Genomic DNA, 22,087 nt, shown 5'->3' with positions numbered 1-22,087 from the left:
AAGCCTTTTAACTGTATCTCAGAATCTAGACAGAGTAAAAGAAAAAGACTGACACATTTTGACTATACACAAAAGTAGATAACTTACATACAAACAAAACACCATAAACGATGTTAAAAGATAAATGACAGCAGGTTAAGGATCTGGCGTTGTCCCAGCAGCTTGGGTCACTGCTGTGGCGTGGGTTCAACCCTTGGCCCAGGAACGTCCACATGCTGTGAGCATGGCCAATAATAATAGTAATAATAGGTAAATGACAAACTGGAAGAATATATTTGCAACTCATACACAAAGAGCTCATCTTTATAAAATATGGAGTACTCTTGTAAACCCAGTAATTACACTTGGAGGAATAGGTCCTAATAATACGTCTCCAAAATAAAGTGTAAGCACAAGAGTATTCATTGTAGCATTATTTGTAACAAACAATTGGAAACAGTCTAAATTTTCACCAGGAGGGGACTGTTTGAACAAATACCCGCTGGAGCTTTAAAAGAAAATTCCAGGGAGGAGCTCCCTGGTGGCTCAGTGGGTTAAAGATCCAAAATTGTCACTGTTGTTGCTCAAGTTGCTGCTGTGGTGCAGGTTTGATCCCCGGCCCAGGAACTTTAGCATGTTGCTTGTGCGGCCTGAATTAAAAAAAAAAAAAAAAAAAAAAAGAATGTAGGACACACACAAAAACGTGTACACAAATGTTTACAGCATAATTGTTCATGAAAACCAAAAGACAGATAACACACATGCCCAACTGATGAATGGGTACATAAAATATATACTCACACAATGGAATATTTTTCAGCAATAAAAAGGATTGAAGTAGTGACATATGCCACAACATGGATGAAACTCAAAAATACGCTAAGTGAAAGAAGTCAGTTACAAAAAAAAAAAAGACATGTTGGGGAGTTCCCGTCGTGGCTCAGTGGTTAACGAATCCGACTAGGAACCATGAGGTTGTGGGTTTGATCCCTGGCCTTGCTCAGTGGGTTAAGGATCCATCGTTGCTGCAAGCTGTGGTGTAGGTTGCAGACGCAGCTCGGATCCCGCGTTGCCGTGGCTGTGGTGTAGGCTGGCGGCTACAGCTCTGATTCAACCCCTAGCCTGGGAACCTCCACATGCCGAAGGAGCGGCCCAGGAAGTGGCAAAAAGACAAAACAAACAAACAAATAAAAAAGACATGTTGATTGGTTTCCATTTAAATAAAATATCCAAAATAGACAAATCCATAGAAACAGAAAGTGGATTATTGGTTGCTTAGGGCTGGGGAGAGGGAGTAATGAGGAATGATTGCTAATGGATATATGATTTCTTTGAGGGGGTGGCAAAAATGTTCTAAAATAAGATAATAGTGATGGTTTCACAATTCTGCAAATATACTCTGAATATAAAAAACACTGACTTACACACTAAAAGAGAGAGAGAGAGAGAATGAAAGATTCCCATGAATGGATATGGAGATTATATTACAAGTTATATTAAGTAAAAAAAAAAAAAAAAAAAAAAGGCAAAACTATATTTAAAAGGTATACTCAGAGATGTCTTCCTCTCATTCCCGACCCCTTGACCCTGCTACTCCCTCCCCAACTTTATTCATTAGTTTCCACTTTATCCTAGTGTCTGAAATGCCAATTTTAGGCAGGCAAACTTTTAAAGTGGTAGAAATCCCAAACTTGTAAGTTGCGGAGGTCACTGATTTTTGGCCTGCAAGCATCCACTCCTCTCTCTGGTAGTAGCACCACATGGTACTTCCTTGGGAATCACCTCTACTGCCTGATGTCCTGCCCTCACCTGTCCAAGGGCAATCATGTGACTCAAGTTATACCAGCTGGATGCTCCCTCCTTGGAATATGGACCTTGAAGAGAGATAAAAAGATGAAAATGGCTGTTCCAGTGCCATTACTCAGACAAAACTGTTGAGTAGTTTCTATTATCTATTCTACATCCTCAGAATTTCTCTTTTCTTAGCCTAGTACAACTTTCATCTTCTAATCCCAAATCCTCATCTTATCTCCTTCCACTAAATTCCCCTCTTAATTTAGCAACAGCACTGAGTTTTGGTGCTTTTAACCCACATACCCTGACTGGTATATATGGTCCTGAATGTTAATGGGCTTATAATTGGAATAGGGGAGGAAAAAGCAAAGTAAGAAAAGTAAGGCCCCCATCTATTAAGGGTATAAGGCTGATATTTTCTTTACCGGCTAGGCCACTCATTTATTCATTCTTTCAAGAACTATTTACTGAAATAAATATGTCCCAGTCACCATGTCAGGGACATAATGGTGAGAAAAATCAGTTATAATTTCAGTTTTCATGGAGCTTAACGTAAAATGACAGAACTTAATATTAATAAAATGATCATGTCAATAATTCTGAAATTCCAACTAGGGCAGTGTGACAAATGACAGCAACATAGTACTACAAGAGTAAACCAAAGGGACACCTGATTCACAGGTATTATTTAATATAATACCTACTGGAGGTCTTGGTCCAAGCTATAAAATAAGAAGGCTGTAGAATATGGGGAATATAACCATTATAATTTATATATATATATATTTGCTTTTTAGGGCCGCCCTTGGAAGTTCCCAGGCTAGGGGTCGAATTGGAGCCACAGCTGCAGGCCTACATCACAGCCATAGCAACATGGGATCTGAGCTTCATCTGGGACCTACACCACAGCTCATGGCAACGCTGGATCCTTAACCCACTGAGCAAGACCAGGGATTGAACCCTCATCTTTGTGGATACTAGCTGGGTTTGTTACCGCTGAGCCATGATGGGAACTCCAATAACCAATATTTTGTAAATGGAAAGTAACCTATAAAATTGTATAAAAATAAAAAAGGCTTTGCCTTACAACAAAAGATGAGCAAATTAATGTATATTAATGTTTTAAGTAGAAGTAAAATAATAGGTATATCTTTGAAAAAGAAGATAGATATAAAATTTGGAAAGGAAACATTGTTATTTGCAGACCATCTATATTATCTATATAGAAAGAAAAAAAGCAAAATATTCATACAAATAAACAAGGTCAACAAAATTTATCAGATTCAAAGAAAACTTCGAAAGTCACAGCATTTTTTTCTAAAACAGCAATAACAAGTAAGAAAAAGTGATAGCAACAACACAGCAACAGGAAAAAGGAAACATTTCTGCAAAAAAAATTATCAAAAATTCACAAGAGTTACAGAGAAAAACTGTAAGCTGTATTAAAGGAAATAATTTAATATTTAAATAAATAAGGAAATAGTCTAGGATTCTGGATGCGAAAGATTAACATTGTAAAGGTGTCAACTCTTGCCAAATCAACAATTATTAATTACCCCAAACTACCTGATTCCATCCTGGGAATTTAACACATCTGGAAAGTTAAATTTTAATGTAAATTATAGTAGTAAAATTATAAAGAAGATTCAAAGTCAGTTCCTAGAAGTATACGAAAGTATGGTGACAATAAAGTATGCTGTGAATTACTGATGTGACCACTATCTTTTTTTCTTTTCTTTCTTTTTTTTGTTTTTTTTTTTTTTGTTTTTTTTTTTTGCCATTTCTTGGGCCACTCCCTCGGCATACGGAGGTTCCCAGGCTAGGGGTCTAATCAGAGCTGTAGTCGCTGGCCTACGCCACAGCCACAGCAATGTTGGATCCCAGCCGTGTCTGTAACCTACACCACAGCTCACGGCAAGACCGGATCCTTAACCCACTGAGCAAGGGCAGGGATTGAACCTGCAACCTCATGGTTCCTAGTCGGATTCGTTAACCACTGAGCCACATCGGGAACTCCAACCACTATCTTTTTTTCTTTCCTTTCCTCCCTCACTTCCTTTCTACTTTTTTTTTCTTTTTCTTTTTCTTTTTAGGTCTGCATGGAGGCATATGGAAGTTCCCAAGCTAGGGGATGAACTGGAGCTACAGCTGCTGACCTACACCACAGCCACAGCAATGCCAGATCCTTAACCTACTGATCGAGGCCAGGGATCGAACCTGCATCCTCATGGATACTAGTTGGGTTTGTTACCACTAAGCCACAATGGGAACTCCACTATCTTTATTTCTAATGTATAAGACGTGGAGAGGAAAGGATATGAAGAATATCAAAGGATTCCAAAGAATTTCAACTGCTTTCCTTTGTCTATTTTGGACTTCTCTATGTATTGACTAATAATCTAATGAATCCTGATGATTTCCTGAATTCTTCATTAGTAATTGCATCAAAATTCTGAACTCTCATCATAAGTCTATATTCATCAGTCATTGTTACGATACTCAATTGTTCTATTTCAATTTTAGTTTTTTGGAATTGCTCATATATTCACATTGTACAGAATTGCAATAGCACGGGCACAAATGATGAAAAGATTCTTCCTGTCAATTTCCTAGTCACTCAGTTGCTTTTTCTAGACTCAATCAACAGTTGAATTTTTTTTTCTACTCTCTTTTGAGAATGACAGTGGCAATTCATGCATTTCTCTGTTTTATCATGCTTTTCATCATTTAAAATATATATCTTGGGAGTTCCCATCGTGGCTCAGTGGTTAATGAATCCGACTAGGACCCATGAGGCTGCGGGTTCCATCCCTGGCCTCGCTCAGTGGGTTAAGGATCTGGCATTGCCGTGAACTGTGGTGTAGGTCACAGACGTGGCTCAGATCTGGTGTTGCTGTGGCTGTGGCATAGGTGGGTGGCTACAGCTCCGATTAGACCCCTAGCCTGGGAACCTCCATATGCTGCGGGTGAGGTCTCAGAAAAGACAAAAAAAAGAACAAAATATGAATGAGCTGTGAAAAAAATACGTATATGTATATCTTGGAGATGACTCCATGTCAATATATAAATGTCTTCCTTTTTTTTTTTTTTTTTTTTTTTTTTTTTTGTCTTTTTGCCTTTTCTAGTACCGCTCCCGCGGCATATGGAGGTTCCCAGGCTAGGGGTCGAATCAGAACTGCTGCCAGCCTACGCCACAGCCACAGCAACGCGGGATCCGAGCCGCGTCTGTGACCTACACCACAGCTCATGGCAACACCGGATCCTTAACCCACTGAGTAAGCCCAGGGACCCGCAACCTCATGGTTCCTAGTCGGATGCGTTAACCACTGCGCCACGAGGGGTAACTCCCCTTCCTTTTTTTTTTTTTTTTTTTTAAGGAAGCATATTATTCCATTGTATGGATGTATCTTAATTTATTAAACCAGTCCCTTCTGATGAATATTAGGTTTTTCACATTCCTTTGAAAATAAACCCAACAAAAATGAAAATATATGTCATTTCACTCATGTGCAACTGGATCTCTAAGATAAATTTCTGGTAATAGAATTGAACGCAGATTATTGGTTTATAATTTCACTAAGTATAGCTGAACTGCTCTCTGCTGAGACTGTACAAGTTTATGCTCCCAGCAAATGTGTGAGAGTGATTGTGTCCCCACACCTCTTCCAACACCTATGTTACAAAACTTTTCGAGGCATCCAGAGATGAAAAATGGTATCTCAGGGCAGCTTTTAATTATCTTATGGGTAAGACTGTCTTCATTTATTGAAATGTATTGAAAATCCATTTGTATTTTTTCTACTGTAAACTTCCCGGTCATAGCTTTTCCTTAATTTTTTACTGGATTGAAGTTTAATTTCTTACTGATTTATCAAGTTTTTAACGTAATGGGCAATTTATAACTTCACTATTTGATTGTCTCTGACTTACTATTAAGGAGTCTGCGATCACTGGTTCTTTGGGTCTTATTTTAAAATTATAAAACCAAATAAAATGCAGAATCAGAATATCTTACAGGATGAATATATGGTTAATGAATTACTATCAGGTGAACACACTTGTAACTACTCTAGTCATTTAGGTGACTAGAACTTTGCCATTTACCCCAGAAGTCCCTCCACGGCCCCATTCTGATCTCAATATCCTCTCTTCCAAAAGTATCCTTTGCTCTGTCTTTTATATTAATCGCTTCCTTTTGCGTCTTTATAGTTTTTCACCTGTGGGCAGTCTGAGGTACTATATAGTTTGGTCTTGTCCATTCAAAAAATTATGTCTTTTTTTTTTTTTTTCTTTTCTAGGGCCACACCATAGCATACTGAGGTTCCCAGGTTAGGGGTCTAATTGGAGCTTTAGCTGCTGGCCTTCGCCACAGCTACAGCAACGCCAGATCCTTAACCCACTGAGCAAGGTCAGGGATCAAACCCGAAACCTCATGGTTCCTAGTCGGATTCGTTAACCACTGAGCCACGATGGGAACACCTCAAAAAATTATGTCTTTAAAGGGCTTTTCATCTCAGGATTTCTCTCCATTTTTTTTCTTTTCTCTACACTTTTTCAGATGAAGATTCCAGGACTTTTGATGTGTAGTTTCCCACAGTCTGGTTTTTGCCCTTGGTGCAGTTTACGACACTTCCCTATCCTGTGCTTTTCCTGCAAATTGGCAGCTGGGGTCAGATGCTTTATTGGGCTTAGGTAAAATCCTTTGGGAAAGACCATAGGTGGTGCTGTGTTCCTTCCTCAGCAGGCTCACAATGTCTGTTTTCTTTCTTTCTTTTTGTGACATTAGCAGCATTTGATGCCCAATGTCTGGATCCAATAATTTATTGGGAGTTGAAAATTAGTGATACTCTAATTCAATAATGTATTTTTCATTTATTAGTTGAAACAATACTATTTTATAACCAATAACCAATAGCATAATTTTGTATGAGAAATGGAAGATACATGTTTGATTCTCTTATAAGTTTTCAGCTAGTGAATTGAATCTTTATCACAATCCAAAACTTGTCAAGCAGTTTTTAAAACCAATAAATTGAAACACATTAAATGAGTTTCAGTCAGTTGCACTTATGCTTTCTAAAGCTAAACATGTCCTATTTTTGTTAGAAATCTCTAGTGCTGAATCTTCTTGACATGACTCTTCCCTTGCTATATTGTGTGCAAATATATTCTAGGCTCATCTAGTACTTTCTTCTGCCTCAGGATGAAATGAATCACACTCCCCACCCCCAATCCCTTGTTTCTCTTAATGAGACAGGATATTTCAAAAAAAGTCTGGGTACAAGGATTGTTAATTGCTACTGGATAGGTCATTGTTTCTAGCTCCCTTCAATGGACAGAGCTAGAAAAAGTACACACACACACACACACCAAAATACTTCATGCATTCATACTGATACTTCTAATTTAAAATCAGGATTGCAGGACTTTTCCCTTAATTTATATATTATACCAATATCTCCTATTACTTATACTGGAAATACAGATTTCAAGAACCTACAATAAAAGAGAATTAGAATTTCAGGCTTCCCCTGTGGCTTACAGCAGAATTAGAAACTCCTATAATCACTCATTTTAATAACTTTTAGTATTCTGTTATCTTAGAAAAATGCAATTACTGAGAATAGTAAAATTTTGCATATGTGTGCTGTATTTTTTCTCTATTTCATTAAATTTTTTTTTTATTTAAGGGCCACACCCATGGCATATGGAGGTTCCCAGGCTAAGAGTCGAATCAGAGCTGTAGCTGCCTGCCTATACCACAGCCACAGCAACGCCAGATCTAAGCCAAGTCGGCAACCTACACCAAGTTCACGGCAATGCTGGATCCTAAACCCACTGAGCAAGGCAAGGGGTTGAACCTGCGTCCTCATGGATGCTAGTCAGATTTGTTTCCGCTGAGCCACGATGGGAACTTCCCCAGCCCTTTTTTTTAATGGCCGTACCTGTAGTTGGCGGCCTATGCCATAGCTCACAGCAATGCTGGATTCCTGATCCACTGAGCGAGGCCAGGGATTGAACCCGCATCCTCATGGATACTAGTCATATTCGTTTCCGCTGCACCACAATGGGAACTCCCTCTGTTTCATTTTTTGATTATCGATACTGTTTATTTTGTCTTTCATCTTACTATTTTAAAAATTTCCTCTTGAATGTATTTTGTTCACTCTTTTCTGCCTAATTTTTTGGATTAGATACTTTTTATGATTCAATTTTCTCTCTTTGTTGCCTTATTAGCTATAAGCTTTGTTGTGTTATTTTAGCGGCTGTTTTAGAGTTTATGGTCTAAATCTTTTAAGTTGTGACAGTTTACCTTCAAAGACATTATACGACTATGACTACATACGGAGTGTAAGAACCTTACCACAGCATTCTTCTACTATTTCCCTTCCAGCCTTTATGCTATTTTGACATATATTTTATTTTTGTGTGTTATAAACTCCAAACTATAGTATATTAATTTTTAGGTAAATAATGAATTGGAATAATGAGAAAAATGCTTTTATCTTTATCCACGTAGTTACCATTTTTTCGTGTTCTTCATTGCCTTGTATAAATTTACGTTTTCTGGTATAATTTTTCTTCTGCCTCCTTGTGATGAGAACCCTCAGGATTTATTCTCTAACAAGTTGCATATATATCATAAAGCACTGTTAATTATATTTATCATGCTGTATATTACATCATTAGTCCTTATTTATCTTATAACTGGAAGTTTGTAACTTTTGGCTACTTTCATCCAATAACCACTCTCCCTACCTCCCACTTCTGGTAACCACACTTCAGATCTCCTTTTCTATGAGTGTGTCTGTTTGTTTTGGAGCATTGACTTGTAACACTATGTCAGTTTCTGATGTATAGCACAGTGATTTGATATTCCTATACATTTCAAAATGATCACCACAGTAAGTCTAGTAACCATCTATCACCATACATAGATGTTACGTTATTATTGACATTATGCCCACATGGTATATTTCATACCCATTATTCATTTATTTTTCAACTGGAAGTTTGTACCCCTGAATATTCCACCTATTTCACTCATTCCCCTGATTCCTTCCCTCTGGCAAGCACCAGTTTGTTCTTTGTATCTATGAGTCGGTTTCTGTTTTGTTATGTTTCTTCATTTGTTTTTTTATTATTATTTTTTTTAATTTTTTTTGCTATGTCTTGGGCTGCTCCCGCGGCATATTGAGGTTCCCAGGCTAGGGGTCTAATCGGAGCTGTAGCCACCAGACTACGCCAGAGCCACAGCAACGCGGGATCCAAGCCGCATCTGCAATCTACACCACAGCTCACGGCAACGCCGGATCGTTAACCCACTGAGCAAGGGCAGGGACCGAACCCGCAGCTTCATGGTTCCTAGTCGGATTTGCTAACCACTGTGCCACGACGGGAACTCCTGTTTTTTTATTATTTTATTTTATTTTTTATGGCCTCACTCGTGGGATATGGACATTCCTGGGTCAGGGACTGAATTCAAGCTACAGCTGCAGCCTACACTGCAGCTGCAGCAGTACTTTATTCTTCAACCCTTTGTGCCAGACCATGGATTGAACCCATGCCTCCAAGGCACTTCAGTCAGATTCTTAACCCATTCCACCATAGCAGTAACTCCTTGTTTTGTTTTTAAGATCCCACATATAAGTGACATGATATGGTATTTTTCTCTGATTTATTTCACAGAGCACACGGCCCACCCATGTTGTTGCAAATGGCAAGGTTTCATTCTGTTTTATGGCTGAATAATATTCCATTGCATATATGTACCACATGTTCTTTATCCATTCATTTATTGATGGACACTTAGATTGCTTCCAAAGCTTAGCTACTATAATTAATACTGCAATGAACATAGGGGTGAATATATCATTTTGAATTAGTGTTTTCATATTCTTCAGAAAAATGCCCAGAAGTAGAATTGCTGGATTGTGTGTTAGTTCTGTTTTAATTTTTTTATTTTTGTCTTTTTGTCTTTTTCTAGGGTTGCACCCGAAGCATATGGAGGTTCCCAGGCTAGGGGTTTAATCAGAGCTGTAGCCACCAGCCCACGCCACAGCCACAGCAATGCCAGATCTGAGCCACCTCTGCAACCTACACCATAGCTCACGGCAATGCCGAATCTTTAACCCACTGCTCAGAGGCCAGGGATCAAACCTGCAACATCGTGGTTCCTAGTCAGATTCATTAACCACTGAGCCACGACGGGAACTCCTGTTTTAATTTTTTGAGGAACCTCCATAATGTTTTTCAGGGTGGCTATAACCAATTTACATTCCTACCAATAGTGCACAAGCGTTTTCTTTTTTCCGTACCTTCATCAATGCTTGTTAATTTGGTGTGTCTTTGATAATAGCCATTCTGACAGGTGTGAAGTGATATCTCATTGTGGTTTTGATTTGGATTTTCCTGATGATTAGCGATGTTGGGCATCTTTTCATGTGTCTGTTGGCCATCAGTATGTCTTTGGAAAACATGTCTATTCAGGTCATCTACCAGTTTTTATTTAAATTTTTCTTGTTGTTTTTTTAGGGCTGCACCCGCAGCATATGGAAGTTCCCGGGTTAGTGGTCAAATCAGAGCTGTAGATGCTGGCCTATACCACAGCCACAGCAACGCAGGATCTGAGAGCAGTCTGCATCCTATACCACAGCTCATGGCAACACCAGATTTTTAACCAACTGAGTAAGGCCAGGGATTGGACCCACATCCTCATGGATACTAGCTGGATTCATTACTTCTGAGCCACATGGGGAACGCCTACAAATTTTTTAATTGGGTTGTTTTTTACATATTAAGTTGTATGATTTTTTTGTATATTTTGGATATAAACCCCTTATAAGATATATCATTTGCAAATATCTTTCCGATTCAGTAGGCTACCTCTTCATTTTGTTGATAGTTTCCTTCATTGTACAAAAGCTTTTTAGTCTGATGTAGCCCCACTTATTTAATTCACTTTTGTTTCCCTTGCCTGAGAAGACATATAAAAAAACTATTGCTGAGACCTATGTCAGAGTGTTATGCTTAAGTTTTCTTCTAGGAGTTTTGTGGTTTCAGGATTTATATTTAAGTCTTTTATCCATTTTGAGTTTATTTTTGTATATGATGTAAGAAAGTAGTCCATTTTGATTCTTTCCCAAGTTGCAATCTAGTTTTTCCAACACCATTTATTGAAGGGGCTGTCTTTTTCCCATAGTGTATTTTTGCCTTCTTTGTCATTGACTAATTTACTATATAAGCATGGGTTTATTTCTCTGCTCTCTATTTTGTCCCATTGGTCTATGTGTCTGTTTTGTTTTTGTTTTGTCTTTTTTTGTCTTCTTAGGGCTGTACCTGTGGCATATGGAGGTTCCCAGGCTAGGAATCAAATTGGAGCTGTAGCTGCCGGCCTACACAACAGCTCAGGGAAATGCCAGATCCTTAACCCACTGAGCAAGGCCAAGGATTGAACCCACATCCTCATGGACGCTAGTTGGGTTTGTTAACCACTGAGCCATGACGGGAACTCCTATGTGTTTGTTTTTGTGTCAGTACCATACTGCTTTTATTATTGTAGTTTTGTAGTATAGTTTGAAGTCAGGATGTGTGATACCTACAACTTTGTTCTTTCTCAAGATTGTTTTAACTATTTAGGGTTTTTGTGTTTCCATACAAATTTTAGAATTATTTTTTCTAGTTCTGCAAAAAATGCCACTGGTATTTTTTTTGCTACACCCACAGCATGTGGAAATTCCTGGGCCAGGGATAAAACTCATGCCGTAGCAGCAACCTGAGCCACAGCAGTGACGATGCCAGATAATTAACCTGCTGAGCTACCAGGGAACTCTACCATTGCTATTTTGATAGAGATTGCACTGAATTTGTAGATTGCCTTGGGTAGCATGAATAGTTTAATGATATTAATTCTTTCTAATCCAGGAGTAAGCATATCCTTTCATCAATGTCTTATAGTTTCCCAAGTACAGGCCCTTTACCCCCTTGGTTGGATTTATTCCTACATATTTTGTTCTTTTTGATTCAATGGTAAATGGGATTGGGTGCAGTTTAAGAGTAGAGTCTCTGGGAGTTCCCATAGTGGCACAGTGGAAACGAATCCAACTAAGAACCATGAGATTGTGAGTCTGATCCCTGGCCTTGCTCAATGGGTTAAGGATCCAGTGTTGCCATGAGCTGTGGTGCAGGTCGAAGATGTGGCTTAGATCTGGTGTTACTGCGGCTGTGGCGTAGGCCAGCAGCTGTAGCTCAGATTAGACCCTTAGCCTGGGAACCTCCCTTTGCCTTGGGTGTGGCCCTCAAAAGCAAAAACAAAACAAAACAAACAAACAACAACAACAACAAAAAAGAAGAGTAAGCAGTATACTTAACATTCATTATTATTAATCTATATTGTGTCAAATTGGTTATTTTTTGCTTTCCTTTTCTCTTTTAAATAGGCATTTTTTTTTTAGAGCAGTTTTAGGTTAAAAGTAAACTTCAGCAGGAAGTACATAGAGTTCCCATACATTCCAGCCCCACACACATAGCCTCCCTCACTGTCAATATCCTGCACCAGCAAACTGGTTTTTTTTTCTTTTTGCTTTTTTAGCGCCGCACTCCATATGCCGCGGGTGCGGCCCTAGGAGAGAAAAAAAGAATAGAATCTTTGTTTCCTACAGCCTCTGGCTCTCTTTTTTTTTTTTTTTTTTTTTTTTTTTTGTCTTTTTGCTGTATCTTGGGCCGCTCCCTCGGCATATGGAGGTTCCCAGGCTAGGGGTCCAATCAGAGCTGTAGCCACCGGCCTACGCCAGAGCCACAGCAACTCGGGATCCGAGCCGCGTCTGCAACCTACACCACAGCTCACGGCAACGCCGGATCGTTAACCCACTGAGCAAGGGCAGGGATCGAACCCGCAACCTCATGGTTCCTAGTCGGATTCGTTAACCACTGCGCCACCACGGGAACTCCCTCTGGCTCTCTTAAATGTAAGCCCCACTAGCCTTCAAAGCTAGATGTTCTGGAGGTTGTCTTCCTGGTGCAGGAATCCACAGCTGGGAAGCCCAGTTGAAGCTTTGACCCCTTACTGCTTGGAGAGAACCCCTGTGGCTGTGATTATCCTCTTGATTCTGGGGTCTTGACAAGACTCTATCTCTACCCCTGTTACCCAAATCCTTGTGGCTCCTTCTTTATATCTTTAGGTGCAGAAAATCTTTTCTGTTAGTTTTTAGGTCATTCCCAGCTACAGTTGCTCTGTAAATAGTTGTAATGTTTGTGTAACTGCAAGAGATGATTCAGGGACTATCCATTCTGCCAACTTGACCACTTCCTCTGCTTGGTGCTCTCAGGTCTTGCTTTTTTTTTTTTTTTTTGTCTTTTTTAGGGCTGTATCTGCGGCATATGGAGGTTCCCAGGCTAGGGGTCTAATGGTCTAATCGGAGCTGTAACTGCCGGCCTACACCAAAGCCACAGCAACATGGGATCCAAGCCACGTCTGCAACCTACACCACAGCTCATGGCAACACCAGATCCTTAACCCACTGAGTGAGGCCAGGGATCGAACCCACAACCTCATAGTTCCTAGTGGGATTCATTTCTGCTGTGCCATGATGGGAACTCCAGGTCTTGCTTTTAAAATTTTTTAGGCAGGAAGAAAAATCTCTTAGTCAGTATGAGAGCTGTGTTTAGGGTAAGGCTAATTCCTCCCTTCATTCCTGCCCCCCCCCTTAATGACATAAGAGCATTTGGAGTTCTCTATCCAATATCCTTTGAATTATGAGGGTTTTTAGCCTGACCGGCAGGCATAGGCACTGTTTCTGGCCCTGTGTGAGTGCCAGGCACTCTTCCTCTAATCATTTCTGGTGGTTCTTTCCTCAGCCTCACACTATTACGTCACATGGCTGCTCTGATGATCACTCTAACCCTCTGTAGGTCTCTGGAATTTTTGCCCTGTGAATCTCTTTTCTCTCTAGTACTCTGCTTACCTCAATCTTTCTGGACTCTCAGCTCTGCCTTTTCTTTTTTTTTTTCTTTTTTGTCTTTTTTTTTTGCTATTTCTTGGGCCGCTGCTGCGGCATATGGAGGTTCCCAGGCTAGGGGTGTAATAGGAGCTGTAGCCACCAGCCTACGCCAGAGCCACAGCAACGCTGGATCCGAGCCACGTCTGCAACCTACACCACAGCTCACGGCAACGCCGGATCGTTAACCCACTGAGCAAGGGCAGGGACCGAACCCGCAACCTCATGGTTCCTAGTCGGATTCGTTAACCACTGCGCCACGACGGGAACTCCCAGCTCTGCCTTTTCAATGCAAAATGTGGGCTCTACCTGGGCTCTCATTTTCTGCACTGAAGGCTAGATATTCTCCTGTGGCAGGAAGCTGGGTTAACCACAAGGCTTCTTTTGTTTGTTTCCCATCTGACAGGGATGACTGTCCTTTACTGCATGATACTCAGTCTCTTGAAAATCATTGTTTCATATATTTTATTTTATTTTTTTTTGTGGTTACAGCTGCGACATATGGAAGTTCCTGGCCAAGGGGTTGAATCAGATAGCTGCAGCTGCTGGCCTACATCACAGCCAAAGCAACATCAAATCCTAGCCACATCTGGGACCTGCATGGCAGCAATGCTGGATCCTCAACCTACTGAGCAAGGCCAGGGACTGAACCCACATCCTCATGGACACTATGTCAGGTCCTTAATTTGCTGAGCCATGATAAGAACTCCTATCTTGTCTATTTTTTGTTTGTTCCAGGTGAGAAGATAAACCTGGCTCCTTTATTCTGCCTCTGGAAGTGGAATTCCTTATCTTGTACAATTTTGATTGTTCCACTACCATCAGTAGCTCTTCATTGTGAGGCTCTGTGTTGGAGAGAAGGCTCACAGAGGCTCAGGCTATTCCAGCCCCTTCAGATTTTACTGTGAGACTCTTGCCCTCATCCACTAATGTACTGAACAAACCCCCTTCCAGTTTCAGTGCAGCCACACTGTCCAGTAAATATCTGTTGGATACTTTGAGCTTCTCTTCCTCTTAAATTTGATTGCTTCTCTCTGCCTTCTCTAGCTCAGAAGCTGAAAGCATGAAGTCCTTGGGGCTATTGGTGTTTTGTCACCATCCACATGTATTTTGGGATTTATGGGGATGTCTTATCACCTCATTTTGTTGTAAATGTTGCCTGTGGGATTTTAGTTTTACAATTTAGTTGTTCTGCCTGTTTTTTTTACTTGGGGATTTGGATTAAAAAATTATACTGCTACTGGTATCATTTCCCCAGAATCCTGTTGAAATCTGTCAAGAGAAATTTATGTTCTTATCACATCACTTACTTCTTTTGGACTGTCAAATTCATTAATAGTTGTGTTTTTTTCCTCCTAAATAATTTAAGTTCTTCTTCAAATTATTTTTCCCTAAAAGGTGTGGTTGTTTGCTTCTTTTTCTCCTTCTCTGGCTCCTTCTCCTTTTTTCTTTCATTTCTTCCAAGAATACTTTCCATCTACTCATAACTTTTTGCCTGTTTCTTAACTCTTTATGTCTATCAATTTATTCTGGCACAATTGTTTCACCATTTCTCTTCCAGCCACTTGATCCTGCCAGTGCAGGTGCTCCAGAGGCACAAGGGGAAATCAGAAAAGGGAGCAGTTCTTTAATATACAGAGTAAGACATACCAACAAAAGTCAATAAAATTTAAGAATTGTAGTAACAGAAAAATAGACCAGTAGAACAATGAGAATACTCAGAGACAGATGTGCATATCTATGGGAACATACATATGGTGATTTGCTTTATGATAGCGGTGGCATCATAATGGCATCATAACCTAAGGAGAAAGCATGAACTATTTTGTAGATAATGCTGGAGAAACTAGTTCACTACAGGGGGAAAAAGGAAAGTCCATTTTTAGATCTTACTCTGTACAAACGTACACTCCAGGTGGATGAATAAACTTAATGTGTACTATGAAATTATAAAGAAAAAGGAAAAAATTTGGGAGAATATCTTTCTGACTTAAGAGTATAGAAGGTCTTCAATAGGATTTCTAAGTCATAAACCAATCAACAAAATAGCTATTGTATTTATTCCATCAAAATGAAAATATCTGTTAAATAGAGGATACCAAAGAAAAATTAATCCGGATGACATATTGGGAAAAGATAATTGCAGTGGTTAAAACCAACCCAAGACAAACATCTAGATTCTATAAGAGATTTGTAGGTTTATAAGAAAAAGGCAGAGTTCTTTGGTGGTTCAGTGGGTTAAGGATCCCGAATTGTCACTCCTGAGGCTTGGGTTCAATCTCTGGCCCTATCTCTGGTCCAGGAACTTTCATATGCCATATGTACAGCCAAGAAAAAAAAAAAACCACCAAAAATCAGAATCTAGACTTTCCTCTCATACGGTCGCCACCAGCAAAGCTGCTGTCTACTTCTAGATTCTTACCTAATTCTTCTCTACTGGAAAGAACAAATCAGTAAAGGTATCTACCCTAGCTGAGTTTTCTAAAAAAGGCAGAGAATCCAACAGAAAAATGAGCAAAGCAGATGAAAAAGCCATTTACAGAGGAAGAAAACAAATAGCTAACTTATAAGACATGCTCAAACTCACCGGTTATCAGATAAGTGCAAATTAAAGCTGCAGTCAGATACCTCACAGGAATGCTGGTGCACTGATACCATCCAGCACTTGGTCACCAGAGTAGGATTGGCATGATGGGAACATCAATAGAATGGGTATGGTAGCAAAGACAGAAGCCATTTATTGGTCCAACTGCATAACTACCACATTCCAAGACTGATCTAGCTACTACTGCCTCTGAATGTCCAACCTGTCAGCAATAGAGGTCAATATTCTTGGTATGGCACAATTTCTTGAGGAGACCAACTGGCTACTTGGTACCTGGTTGGTAAACTACCTCAAATGCCTTCCACTGGAACAGCCAATGGTTCATCTTCACAGGAATGTATATTCCAGGTATGAGTTTGCCCTTCCTGCCTGCAAAGCCTCAGCTATTGAACTATCTGGGGTTATGGAATGCTTGATTCACAGGCATAGAGTCTCATATATCACAGAATTTGACCAGGGGACTCACTTTACAGTGAGGGAGGTGTGGCTGAGCCCATGACTATGGGATCTACTGGTTGTACCATATATCATACCATCCAGAGGGAGCTTTCTGGAAAGACCTTCTTAAAGGTGCAGCTAAAGTCTTAGTCCTAGCTTGGAGAAAACACTCTGAAAGCATTAGGTGCCGTCCTTCACGGCAGAGTATGTCAATTCAGAGACCTGAACGGTGTTCTGCTCCCAATAGAAAGAGTAGATGGATCCAGGAATCAAGGGGTATAAAGAGGAGTGGCCCCACTGAGCACAACTCCGAATGACCTACTGGGCTTTGTGCTTTTGTCCCTGTAACTAAGCTCCTTAGTGTTAAGGGTTCTGACTCCAAATAGAGCAGATTCTTGCCAGGTGATACTGCAAGGGTCTCACTGCAGTACAAATTGCTGCAGGGCACATTGGACTTCTGGTGCTCATGGACCAGCAAGTAAAAGAAGCATTTACACTGCTGAAGGCAATCAATCCTGATCAGCAGGAAGAGGTCAGGCTGCTGTTATGCAATAGTAGCAGAGATGGAGAAAATGTTGATGAGGATGTGTGTGTTGTATAATCTTGGTGGGATGTGTGTGTTGCACACTATTGGTGGGAATGTAAATTGGTGCAGCTACTGTGGCAAATGGTGTGGAGTTTTCTCAAAGAACTAAAAATAGAACTACCATATGATCCAGTAATTTCATTCCTGGGTATATATATCTGATGGATACTAGTTAGATTCTTAACCTGCTAAGCCACAACAGAAACTCCTGGATATATACATATCTGAAAAAACACAAGAACACTAACTCAAAAAGGTACATGCATCCCAATGTTCATAGCACCACTATTTACAGTAGGCAAGATATGGAAGTAACCCAAGTGTCCATCAACAGATGAATGGATAAAGAAGTGGTATATATAAAAATATTACTCAGCCATAAAAAAGAATGAAAGCCTGCCATTAGCAATGTGAATGGACCTAGAGGCTATTATGCTTAAAGAAATAAATCAGAGAAAGAAAAATACTCTAGATAATACTTTTATGTGGAAACTAAAAAATAAAACAGGAGTTCCCGTCGTGGCTCAGTGGAAATGAATCTGACTAGCACACATGAGGACAAAGGTTCAATCCCTGGCCTCACTCATTGGGTTAAGGATCCAGCATTGCCGTGAGCTGTGTTGGTTGCAGATGGGGCTCAGATCCCGTGTTGCTGTGGCTGTGGTGTACGCTGGTGGCTACAGCTCCGATTTAACCCCTAGCCTGGGAACCTCCACATGCTGTGAGTGTAGGCCTAAAAAGACAAAAGAATAGAAATAAAAAATAAAAAAAAAACAAATGAATGCATATAACAAAACAGAAACATATTCACAAATACAGAGAACAAACTAGTGGCTATCAGTAGAGGAGAGGGAAGGAGGGAGGGGCATGATAGGAGTATGAGATTATGAGATACAACCTACTAGATATAAAGTAGATACATAGGAATTCCCCATTGTTGTTCAGTGATAATGAACCTGACTAGGATCCATGAGAACACGGGTATGATCCCTAGCCTTGCTCAGTGGGTTAAGGATCCATCATTGCCATGAGCCGTGGTGAAGGCCAGCAGCTGCAGCTCTGATTGAACTCCTAGCCTGGGGCCTGGGAACTTCTATATGCCTTGGATGTGGCCCTAAAAAGACCAAAAAAAAAAAAAAAAAAAAAAAAAAGATAAGCAACAAGAATATACTGTACAGCACAGGGAAATATAGTTATTATTTTGTAATAACTTTAAAAGGAGTACAATCTATAAAAGTATTGAATCACTATGCTGTACACCTGAAACTAATGTAATATTATAAATCAATTATACCTCAATAAAAAAAGTATTAAGGAGTTCCCGCTGTGGCACTACGGGTTAAAAAATCTTGACTGTAGAGGCTTAGGTCGCTGTGGAGGTGTAGGTTCAATCCCTGGGTTAAAGGATCTGGAGTTGCTACATCTGCAGCTCAGATTCAATCCCTGGTTGGGAACTTCCATATGTCATAGGTGCGGACATAAAAAAAAAAAAAAAGAATGACTCCCTGATTTCTGACTTGGGTACTGGGTGCACGGTGACTGTCACACACTGAGATAAAGGAGAGAAAGAATCTCCATCTGAAGAGAAGAAGTGAAACAATCAGATAGACTGAGGGGTTTGTGGAAGGACAAAAGGAAGGGAAGGCAGAGGGGTCTCAGGGAAGGAGGACAGTCTACCAGTTAGAGGTTTCTGTTGCAGATGAAGTTATCCTTTCCCCACCAGAGACCTGGTCTCCACTTTCCCAATCTTAAGAGCAGCTCCAACCTCACTCATGGATCAAAACCAGATTCTCAAGGACAGAGATCAGAGAGAATAAGTTTAATGTGGGGTTTCTGTCTTAGTCAGCTTGGACTGTTATTCAAAACACTGCAGACCAGTGGCCTCATCAACAGATACTTATTGCTCATAATTCTGGTCTGGGAAGTCCAAGATCAAGGTAAAGGTTGGGTTCCTGGTGAGGACCCTCTCCCTGGTTGGTAGGCCGCTGGCTTCTTGCTGGGTCCTCACACAGCCTTTCTTTGTGTGTGCTTGTGGAAAGAGGGATCTCCTGGTCTTCCTCTTCTTATAAGGATCCCACCTTCATGATCCCATCTAAACCTAATGACTTCTGAAAGGCCCACCTCCAAAGACCATCATATTGGGAGTTAGCGCTTTAACATATGAACTTTGGTGGTGGTCGTGGGGGGGACAAACATATAGCCCATGACAGTTTCTTTCAGTCACAATGGGAAGTACTCATTCCCACAGCCACTCAGTCTTTTTTTTTTTTTTTTTTTTTTTTTTTTTTTTTGGTCTTTTTGCTATTTCTTGGGCCGCTCCCACGGCATATGGAGGTTCCCAGGCTAGGGGTCTAATCGGAGCTGTGGCCGCCAGCCTACGCCAGAGCCACAGCAACGCTGGATCCGAGCCGCGTCTGCAACCTGCACCACAGCTCAGGGCAACGCCGGATCGTTAACCCACTGAGCAAGGGCAGGGACCGAACCCGCAACCTCATGGTTCCTAGTCGGATTCCTTAACCACTGCGCCACGACGGGAACTCCTAGCCACTCAGTCTTTATGAAGGTCCTGTGTCTGGTGAACACTTGACATAAGTGGCTCCAAGAAATTCCCAGTTCCTTATAGGAAGAAGAAACTAAGCACTGACTTAGAGAACAGCCCTCCACAATCAGGCTGGTTCCACCGACGTCTATGGGCTTCTTGCAGACCCTGTTCTTTAGCATCTGGGGCACAACTGATTCACCAAGAGCAATTATTTTCCCTAATCTCCCCATCCTTATCCCTAACACCTTTTATCTGAAAGTAAATTTAAATGGGGGGGAAATTACACGTGTGAATACAGTCACTTCCAGGACAAACCCAGAAGCATATTCTTGGTAACTTGTGAAAGGTTTTATAAACAGAAGCATGTTTGACTAGTATGGACTATTTGTACAGCATTTGACTGTGTGGAGAACAAAAACCATTATCGCCAGAAATAAGACGAGAAGCATTTTCTTGAAAAGGTAGAATAGTTTGAAATATTGCCACAGGACAAGGGATTTTACTCTGGCATGAACTCACTGATTTTTAGCAAAAAAAAAAAAAAAAAAGTTTTTTTCCAATATTATTATTTTTTTTGTCTTTTGTCTTTTTTGGGCTACACCCAAGGCATATGGAAGTTCCTAGGCTAGGGGTCTAATCTGAGCTACAGCTGCTGGCTTATGCCACAGCCACGGAAACACAAGATGCAAGCCATGTCTGCGACCTACACCACAGCTCAGGGCAATGCCGGATCCTTAACCCACTGAGCAAGGCCAGGGATGGAACCTGCAACCTCATGGTTACTAGTCGGGTTCATTAAACCACTGAGCCATGATGGAAACTCCTTTTTTGAGATTTAATGTTGATAATGTACCTCAATTATTCTCCCATGGGTTCTCAATGAGGCTATGGATTCTTTCTCAGCCTGTAGGGAATTGCCTCTGTCTAGTGATCTCTCTGTTCAAGGAAACCCAACACCCTAGTCTCCATTTCAGCTTCAGAATAGTGATGAAAGGACTCTGGCAATGTTGATAAGATATAACTTTGTGCACTGATTTTGCCCTGTTAATAGTGGAATGCTTTAACAGGTTTATCAGGCCACTTGTTTAACAGACATCTTAAAATCCGGAACTATGGGTCCAACGGCTCCAAAGAAAACAGGACAAGTATTGTTGCTGTGAATATTTCCTTATTGCAGTAAATCGGACTTCAAAGAAATGACACAATTGAAAGGTAAACTTTTCAGGCGTAATTTCATTCAACAAACATTTGTTGTTGAAAATTTCTTTAACTTGCCTTTCTTGATACAGTGGGTTCTTTATAGCAGAGGAAGTTTAGAGTCAAACACTGTACTATTTCCAATTGAGTTATTAGAGGTTATCCAGCAGGCCAATGAGTGGGGAAATCTTTGCTCTGATTCTTTGATTTTTCATCCTATACTGCCTTTTTTTTTTTTTTTTTGCACTAGTGTCGAATATCCAAAGAACAGCACTGTAAAATAGAAAGAACATGGATTCAATGTTTTTTTCCCCATCCTATTCATTTATGTGGGGCTACACCAATGCAAATTTCCTAAGGTCTCACTGCTCAGCAACAATTACCCAGGCTCCACAATCCAATGGATTGACTAAGTCTGGTTTACATTATAATGCAGGAAGTAAGAACTCTCTCACAGGAGGCAGAAACTCCTAGGAAAGTAGACATTATCTGGATGCATATGTGACTGTCACCAGCATATTCAGACCCATCCATTGCTCAAAGATAAATAGCTCTGGGTACATCTCTACTCAGGTATCTACATAGAGACTCCTAGGGTTGCTTGACTGGCTGGAGAAGGCCTGAGATTTGATGATGAAGATATCTGCAGAAATTCTGAACTGAATTAATGTCATGGAGGGTCAAAGGGCAGGGACATTCCTTAAGTCACATGTAGGAGAAGCTGTGGGTAAGTCCAGGGTAAAGGTACTGATGAAAGCTATGGTCTCAGGGTTCAGGGTGTCCTACAGCCTATCCTTGAGCCTCTAGGGATCTGTGGAGCTCAGGTTAGGAGCTATTTCTGTGGGACCTGCAGCACAAACAGAAAGTGTGGGAGTTCCCTAGTGGCCTAGTGGTTAAGGGTTTGGCAATGTCACTGCTGTGGCCTGGGTTTGATCCCAGGCCTGGGACTT

The sequence above is a fragment of the Sus scrofa genome, chromosome 13, assembly GCF_000003025.6.
Source record: "Sus scrofa isolate TJ Tabasco breed Duroc chromosome 13, Sscrofa11.1, whole genome shotgun sequence".
Lineage (NCBI taxonomy): Eukaryota > Metazoa > Chordata > Mammalia > Artiodactyla > Suidae > Sus > Sus scrofa.
This window is presented reverse-complemented; position numbering follows the sequence as displayed.